We start from the raw sequence: 9,704 nt of genomic DNA, 5'->3' as shown, positions 1-9,704 counted from the left end.
TGTTACTTGAGGGTATAGAGTGTTGAGTTTTGAGGGTATAGAGTGTTGAGTTTTGAGGGTATAGAGTGTTGAGTTTTGCGGGTATAGTGTGTTGAGTTTTGAGGGTATAGAGTGTTGAGTTTTGAGGGTATAGTGCGTTGAGTTTTGAGGGTATAGAGTGTTGAGTTTTGAGGGTATAGAGTGTTGAGTTTTGAGGGTATAGAGTGTTGAGTTTTGAGGGTATAGAGTGTTGAGTTTTGAGGGTATAGAGTGTTGAGTTTTGAGGGTATAGAGTGTTGAGTTTTGAGGGTATAGAGTGTTGAGTTTTGAGGGTATAGAGTGTTGAGTTTTGAGGGTATAGAGTGTTGAGTTTTGAGGGTATAGAGTGTTGAGTTTTGAGGGTATAGAGTGTTGAGTTTTGAGGGTATAGAGTGTTGAGTTTTGAGGGTATAGTGTGTTGAGTATTGAGGGTATAGAGTGTTGAGTTTTGAGGGTATAGAGTGTTGAGTTTTGAGGGTATAGAGTGTTGAGTTTTGAGGGTATAGAGTGTTGAGTTTTGATTTGAGGATATTGAGATTCAAAAAATAAATTTTTCACCTAAAACTATCGGGGTTTAAGAAATTGGGGTACCGAAGAATCAGGGTATTGTAAGGGTATCCGGTACCGAAGAATCATACGTTTGTAAATGTTTGGATTTACGATGAAACAGATTTTATTCAAGGGTATCGGGGGCTGAGGAGAAAATTGTCTGAGAACGAATCGGGCTTAAGGTAAGGGTCTAGTTTTTCAAGAATACTGTAACCTGTCGGGAATAAATAAAACCGGGTTTGACGTGAGGGTGTTAAGTATGGAGAAACCAGTTAGGAGTCCAGATAACGAGAGATCTGTTTTCGTAAGATTATCTGAAAACGAATAAAGAAGTACTACGTAAATGTATCACAGTGCACAAGTACCTGTAAATTGATCGCGTGATCACTATAGTTATACAGTTTAAAAAGCGTCAAAATAAAAAGTTTAAAAGTTGTCAATAGATGTATTTAAATCGTTACATGGCTGATAAATGATGTATTTATCACCAGCACACAAGAGTGTCGTGACTATGATGGTTGGCTGTTTAGGAACTGACAAAAGCTTCACACCTGACTGAACGAGAAGATGATCGTTGTGAACTCCCTAGAGTCGTGCGTTAGGAGTTGAAATTGTCAATCGGTGTTAGCATGGAATCTCCGGAGGTTTATATTTGATACATTACTTATTCTCGTTCCCTGACACCTCTTATTATAGCTGATAATTAGCAATCAGGGAATACACAAACCCTGTCTATTCCTTGTCACTAAATAGTTCTTCAGTTTGACAATTGAGGTCGAAAGTTCAGATGACCTCTTGTGTTTAAAACCAACAGCATGAGCGAAGCAGAGACTCAACTATCATAGGGCCAGGTTGAAAGTCCACGGGCCCCCAACTTTAAGGGTGCTCCAGACAAAAAGGAAGGAATGCATAAATGTTTAAAAAATTTCCCGGGAGAAGGACCCCAACCAACCTAAGTTCACGGGTCCCACCCATCTAGTTGAGTCACAGGAGAAAAGCCACGTTAGGAAACAAACTCTGTAGACCTGTGACACGGTGGTGGAGCCAAAGGGGAGAGGGGGAGGGGATCAAAGGGGGTCAGAGGGGACATCCCCGAAAGCAAGTTTTTCAGGAAAAAATCTCATAACTAGGTTAGAAATTCGGGCAACTTACATGGAAACATGCTCCAGACTATGGTTCACCAATTTCTAGGGATGATTTGGACCTTGAATATATGTAAATAGTCTTCAGGACTAGTAGAACTGCATGGAAATCGCATAATCCCTTCAAATATATCAGAAATAAGGTAAGGGCTACTATTCTCGAAAAGATCTTAGCGCTAAAACATCCTAGAAACATTGTTAAAAGATAAGAGCGTAGGACATCATAGCGTTAAGATCGTTTCGAGAATACGCGGCAAGGTTTTTCACCAAATATGTTAATCAACACTTTAACAAAAGTTTTGGTAGCTTTGAGGTGTTATAATCATGTTCTCATGACTTCAATAAATACGATTTTTACAATATAGATATAAAGTATTTCAACAACAGACCACTTATATAGTTATAAAGTATTTCAACAACAGACCACTTATATGGGTTTGTTGTTGGTTGATCAGATTTATGTCGAAACTGAAAACTAAAATTGAATTGGTTTTGAAGGAAGTTATAAAGTTACATTTTATTAGGAGTAATTTACAATATTATAGGGAGATAAACACAGAACCGCCATCATTTAGAAATGGGTTGTAAGTGATAAATGTATATAAATTGGTTTACTAAGAAATGTTATTCTCTCAGGAGATTTCAATCTGGCTAATAAAGTTCCCAGTCTAAAAATCAAACTTGTGTTCTTATATCATATTTCAGTATCTGCGGTCAGTTCTCATTACCGTCCTGTTACCATTAACACAATGGTCTTAACACAATGGTGGTTCTGCGAATCATTAGGACCGAGTAGGGGCCACAGTATTTTCTAACCGTTTCAGCCTAATATTTTAAGGGGCTTGACACCCCTCTATAGAAAGGTTTCAAACAATAGTGATCTTGATTCTGGTTTGGCCACTTGTTTCTGTTACTACAGGAACCACAAAGAACGTCGGAGTTGAAATTTTAATGGTGTAAATAATGGTGCCATAACATTGTTTGCCCTTGTTGTCGTTTTGGTCGGACCCTGTGTTTGTGTTTTAATATTGTCAAGTTCTTCTGGCATTTCAGGACGATTTACAAATGGTAATGATGCAAAAATAAGCTTTAAATATCGTTCCCTGTTGTTTGCTCTTGATTGCGTTTTGATCGTTAGTGATCCTCGTATTCATACAAAGGTTAAAAAACGTATGAAATCCATAATGCGTTATATATATTCACAGTAATTATACCATGGATTTCAATAATCACATTTGATCAGAGTTGATCAGAATGTCTAAACGTGGAATTAACCTGCACACATTTTTATTTGACTCTTTACAGAATTCATTGGTATTAGCCTGAAATATCTTGTTATTTATTCAAATCCTATAATATTAACGGAATATAAGACAAGATTTTCTCCAGGATGATTGGGTCATATATAATTAAGCCAATATATGATTGCTATTAAAGGGAGCTTACTCGAGCCGGTGTTTAATAATCGACAACGATATCCAAGATCTTTAGTTTCCGCAGGGTTAATGTAAAGATTTGTTATTAAAGATGAAAGGGCTGTCTAAGGGTTAATATAATGATATATTATAAAAGATGAAAGGGCGTAAAGAGGGTTAATAAAGGTGAGTGGTAATTTCTTGCTGTAAGACATCCGTCGGTGACCTTTGACCTATGGAATGATAATTCTATATTCTATATGAATAGAAACATTAAAGGGAGATTACCCATCATGAGAATCGCCTCATAAATTAATGTCTTAATAAGTCAAATCAAGTTGAAGCCGCTTCTCTTTTTTCTTTTAATATTAATTTGAATATTATTGTGTCCCCAATTCTAGTTGCATTACAAAACCGGATGTGATTTCTGTTATTCCTATCCAGAATCTTGCATTATTCTGTCAATTTGTTTCTACTGGAAAGTTGAAAGTAGAAATATTAAGATGTATGTGCCTTATATGGTACGAGTCACAGTGTGCCTTGTGGATAATAGAATCAGATCAATATGATATATACAAGGTACGCGCACGATTTGATCCCCCTTTTTCTACGTTATATTTTATCACGCACCATAAACCTAACCTCTGATGTTCGCAACTTCTCGCAACGAAATTCAGAAAATCTGTTTACGTCCCTTTACTGTTTTTGCTAACATCGACAATTTTATTACCAACACACAATAAAATCTTTTGTCGAGATTAAAAACTTCTGTAAATATTCTGAACCATAACCTAATAGTTATAAATGTCAACAGATTATTTTATTGTGTTGGATCTGAATGCAGGGTTCTGGCAAATAACCTAGTGAACAATTTACCCAGACAAATAAAACACTAGTAGAGAATGGAAACATTTAGAAAATTTAATCAAATGATGACAGCGAATAATGGCCTGATTTATATATATTGCTTTATCCACAAATTACTTGTAATCTACACATCGTATTGTGTAAAACGGGGCACGGGATAATGTTGCCGAAGCAACTCCCATAAAATGTAACCTTTTAAGTATGGCTCTACAGTGGCGGAGCCATATTTACGTCCGAGGGGGGCGAACTATCTGAGATTGCTCGAATTACTAACCTAGATATGAGATGTTTGCCCGAAAAAATTGCTTTCGGATCTGCGAGGGGAACAGCTGCCCCTCTGTCCCCATTGGCTCCGCCATTGTGGCTCTACCCGTTCTAGGACGTGATATACGCACGTGATATCGTCTTTGTTATGGCCACTCAAAAGGTAGCATTTTATGGGAGTTGCTCTAGTTTCGGAGAATGTTTACTATGACAAAAGCCAAATGTGGCAAAACTTTTGGTATCGAACCATTAATGAATCAACTAAGACATTACCAGATAATCCGCATTTTCCATGTGCCTCGCTTACTACCATAATAAAGTCGAATGGTTTGTTGAATTATAGAGTTGTACGAAGAAGAGAAAAGCCTACCCCTTGACTCTATTGTGGAAATAGGTGCGGTACAGGAACATTATAGAATATCTCGAAATGTCTAGTGCTGGTTGATTAGGCACCGATTCCATAGCCAGTGCTTTCGGTCGACCTAGTATCAGGCGATCCAGGCCTAATTAATGTCGGATAATAAAATAATGTAAACTCCTTTATTCTTATAATCTTTGTAGGGAGGTAAACATTAAAAACACAAGATATATAGATATACTACTTCTAGGTTTATTACATACTACGTTTAGAAACACATACTGGTAACATTAAAAACACAAGTTATATAGATATACTACTTCTAGGTTTATTACATACTACGTTTCGAAACACATACAGGTAACATTAAAACACAAGATATATAGATATACTACTTCTAGGTTTATTACATACTACGTTTCAAAACACATACAGGTAACGTTAATAACACAAGTTATACAGATATACTACTTCTAGGTTTTGTTACATACTACGTTTCAAAACACATACAGGTAACATTAATAACACAAGATATATAGATATACTACTTCTAGGTTTATTACATACTACGTTTCAAAACACATACAGGTAACATTAAAAACACAAGATATATAGATATACTACTTCTAGGTTTATTACATACTACGTTTCAAAACACATACAGGTAACGTTAAAAACACAAGTTATATAGATATACTACTTCTGGGTTTATTACATACTACGTTTCAAAACACATACAGGTAACATTAATAACACAAGTTATATAGATATACTACTTCTAGTTTTATTACATACTACGTTTAGAAACACATACAGGTAACATTAAAAACACAAGATATATAGATATACTACTTCTAGGTTTATTACATATTACGTTTCGAAACACATACTGGTAACATTAAAAACACAAGATATATAGATATACTACTTCTAGTTTTATTACATACTACGTTTAGAAACACATACTGGTAACATTAAAAACACACGATATATAGATATACTACTTCTAGTTCTATTACATACTACGTTTAGAAACACATACAGGTAACATTAATAACACAATTTATATAGATATACTACTTCTAGGTTTATTATATATACTATGTTTCGAAACACATACAGGTAACATTAAAAATACAAGATATATAGATATACTACTTCTAGGTTTATTACATACTACGTTTAGAAACACATACTGGTAACATTAAAAACACAAGTTATATAGATATACTACTTCTAGGTTTATTACATACTACGTTTCGAAACACATACAGGTAACATTAAAACACAAGATATATAGATATACTACTTCTAGTTTTATTACATACTACGTTTCGAAACACATACAGGTAACATTAAAAACACAAGATATATAGATATACTACTTCTAGGTTTATTACATACTACGTTTCGCAACACATACAGGTAACGTAATAAACCTAGAAGTAGTATATCCATATAACTTGTGTGCTTAATCCTTTATTCTTATCCATCAAATCATCTATATCGTAGAAAGGGGATGTTGAATTTACAAACACATTCATCGTCATCAGATGTTAAGGTAACCCTGGTGTGTTCGTTATACAACTTAATCCTACTTTAACCTATAGTTTTAAAAATCAGATACTTAACTGAGTGATCAAGTATAACGGCCGTCCGACTGGGAGCTTTTTTTCTGTCCCGATGTTTGTACATTTTGCGTTATCAGAGAGGTTCGGGCTACTTCAACGCAAATCTGTTTCATGACATGTTTTGTGAGGTCATTAGCATCATCCGGTTGCGTACAAAAATATCGATTAGTCAATAATAATTCGTTTGTTGGTGTTGTAATCTTAAAAATTCATCGACATGTCGGGATATTGTTCAACCAATTAACAGCATTGTTTCCTGGGCTTGAGTAAATGTTTTGAAACGTGTTTTAGAATGGAAATCATTCTCTAACCTGACTTTAGTTTCCTGTGTACATGATGCAACGAAAGAGCTATTTCGAGGCAATGTTCGATTATTTGCCCATGGGTTTTAATATGTTGAACGTTTTGATGTTTAAATCTTTATCACTGACTATTAACAAACTGAATGGAATATAATGATTGCGACAAAATCGAGTTAGGTAAGGATATTTATAGGAATAAATTATTATTACTATTGTTATTATTAAACTCAATAACAGGGTGACCGGGATATGTTCTCCAAAACAGGATATCAATGGTGTCAACCCCAATAACAGGACAGCAATGGTGTTAACCCCAATAACAGGACAGCAATGGTGTCAACCCCAATAACAGGACAGCAATGGTTTCAACTCCAATAACATGACAGCAATGGTATCAACTTCAATAACAGGACAGCAATGGTGTCAACCCCAATAACAGGACAGCAATGGTGTCAACCCCAATAACAGGACAGCAATGGTGTCAACACCAATAACAGGACAGCAATGGTGTCAACCTGAATAACAGGACAGCAATGATGTCAACCTCAATAACAGGACAACAATGGTGTCAACCCCAATAACAGGACAGCAATGGTGTCAACCCCAATAACAGGACAGCAATGGTGTCAACACCAATAACAGGACAGCAATGGTATCAACCTCAATAACAGGACAGCAATGGTATCAACTTCAATAACAGGGCAGCAATGGTGTCAACCCCAATAACAGGACAGCAATGGTGTCAACCCCAATAACAGGACAGCAATGGTGTCAACCCCAATAACAGGACAGCAATGGTGTCAACCCCAATAACAGGACAGCAATGGTGTCAACCCCAATAACAGGACAGCAATGGTGTCAACCCCAATAACAGGACAGCAATGGTGTCAACCCGAATAACAGGACAGCAATGGTGTCAACCAATAACAGGACAGCAATGGTATCAACCTCAATAACATGACAGCAATGGTGTCAACCCCAATTACAGGACAGCAATGGTGTCAACCCCAATAACAGGACAGCAATGGTGTCAACCCCAATAACAGGACAGCAATGGTGTCAACCCCAATAACAGGACAGCAATGGTGTCAACCCCAATAACAGGACAGCAATGGTATCAACTCCAATAACAGGACAGCAATGGTGTCAACCCCAATAACAGGACAGCAATGGTGTCAACCCCAATAACAGGACAGCAATGGTGTCAACCCCAATAACATGACAGCAATGGTGTCAACCCCAATAACAGGACAGCAATGGTTTCAACTCCAATAACATGACAGCAATGGTATCAACCCCAATAACAGGACAGCAATAGTGTCAACGCCAATAACAGGACAGCAATGGTATCAACTTCAATAACAGGATAGCAATGGTGTCAACCTCAATAACATGACAGCAATGATGTCAACCCCAATAACATGACAGCAATGGTGTCAACCCCAATAACAGGACAGCAATGGTGTCAACCCCAATAACAGGACAGCAATGGTGTCAACCCCAATAACATGACAGCAATGATGTCAACCCCAATAACATGACAGCAATGGTGTCAACCCCAATAACAGGACAGCAATGGTGTCAACCTCAATAACATGACAGCAATGGTGTCAACCTGAATAACAGGACAGCAATGGTATCAACTTCAATAACAGGACAGCAATGGTATCAACTTCAATAACAAGACAGCAATGGTGTCAACCCCAATAACATGACAGCAATGGTGTCAACCCCAATAACAGGACAGCAATGGTTTCAACTCCAATAACATGACAGCAATGGTATCAACCTCAATAACAGGACAGCAATGGTATCAACCTCAATAACATGACAGCAATGGTGTCAACCCCAATAACAGGACAGCAATGGTGTCAACCCCAATAACAGGACAGCAATGGTGTCAACCTCAATAACAGGACAGCAATGGTATCAACCTCAATAACATGACAGCAATGGTGTCAACCCCAATAACAGGACAGCAATGGTGTCAACACCAATAACAGGACAGCAATGGTGTCAACCTCAATAACATGACAGCAATGGTGTCAACCCCAATAACAGGACAGCAATGGTGTCAACCCCAATAACAGGACAGCAATGGTGTCAACCTCAATAACATGACAGCAATGGTGTCAACCCCAATAACAGGACAGCAATGGTGTCAACCCCAATAACAGGACAGCAATGGTGTCAACCTCAATAACAGGACAGCAATGGTATCAACACCAATAACAGGACAGCAATGGTGTCAACCCCAATAACAGGACAGCAATGGTGTCAACCCCAATAACAGGACAGCAATGGTGTCAACCTCAATAACATGACAGCAATGGTATCAACCCCAATAACAGGACAGCAATGGTGTCAACATCAATAACAGGACAGCAATGGTGTCAACCCCAATAACAGGACAGCAATGGTGTCAACCCCAATAACAGGACAGCAATGGTATCAACTCCAATAACAGGACAGCAATGGTGTCAACCCCAATAACAGGACAGCAATGGTGTCAACCTCAATAACAGGACAGCAATGGTGTCAACCCCAATAACAGGACAGCAATGGTGTCAACCTCAATAACAGGACAGCAATGGTATCAACTCCAATAACATGACAGCAATGGTATCAACTTCAATAACAAGACAGCAATGGTATCAACCCCAATAACAGGACAGCAATGGTATCAACCCCAATAACAGGACAGCAATGGTATCAACTCCAATAACAGGACAGCAATGATGTCAACCCCAATAACAGGGCAGCAATGGTGTCAACCTCAATAACATGACAGCAATGGTTTCAACTCCAATAACATGACAGCAATGGTATCAACTCCAATAACAGGACAGCAATGGTGTCAACCCCAATAACAGGATATCAATGGTGTCAACCCCAATAACATGACAGCAATGGTGTCAACTCCAATAACAGGACAGCAATGGTGTCAACCCCAATAACATGACAGCAATGGTATCAACCCCAATAACAGGACAGCAATGGTGTCAACCTCAATAACAGGACAGCAATGGTATCAACTCCAATAACAGGACAGCAATGGTGTCAACCCTAATTACAGGACAGCAATGGTATCAACCCCAATAACAGGACAGCAATGGTGTCAACCCCAATAACAGGACAGCAATGGTATCAACTCCAAT

This window comes from Lottia gigantea (assembly GCF_000327385.1).
Source record: "Lottia gigantea unplaced genomic scaffold LOTGIsca_65, whole genome shotgun sequence".
Lineage (NCBI taxonomy): Eukaryota > Metazoa > Mollusca > Gastropoda > Lottiidae > Lottia > Lottia gigantea.
This window is presented reverse-complemented; position numbering follows the sequence as displayed.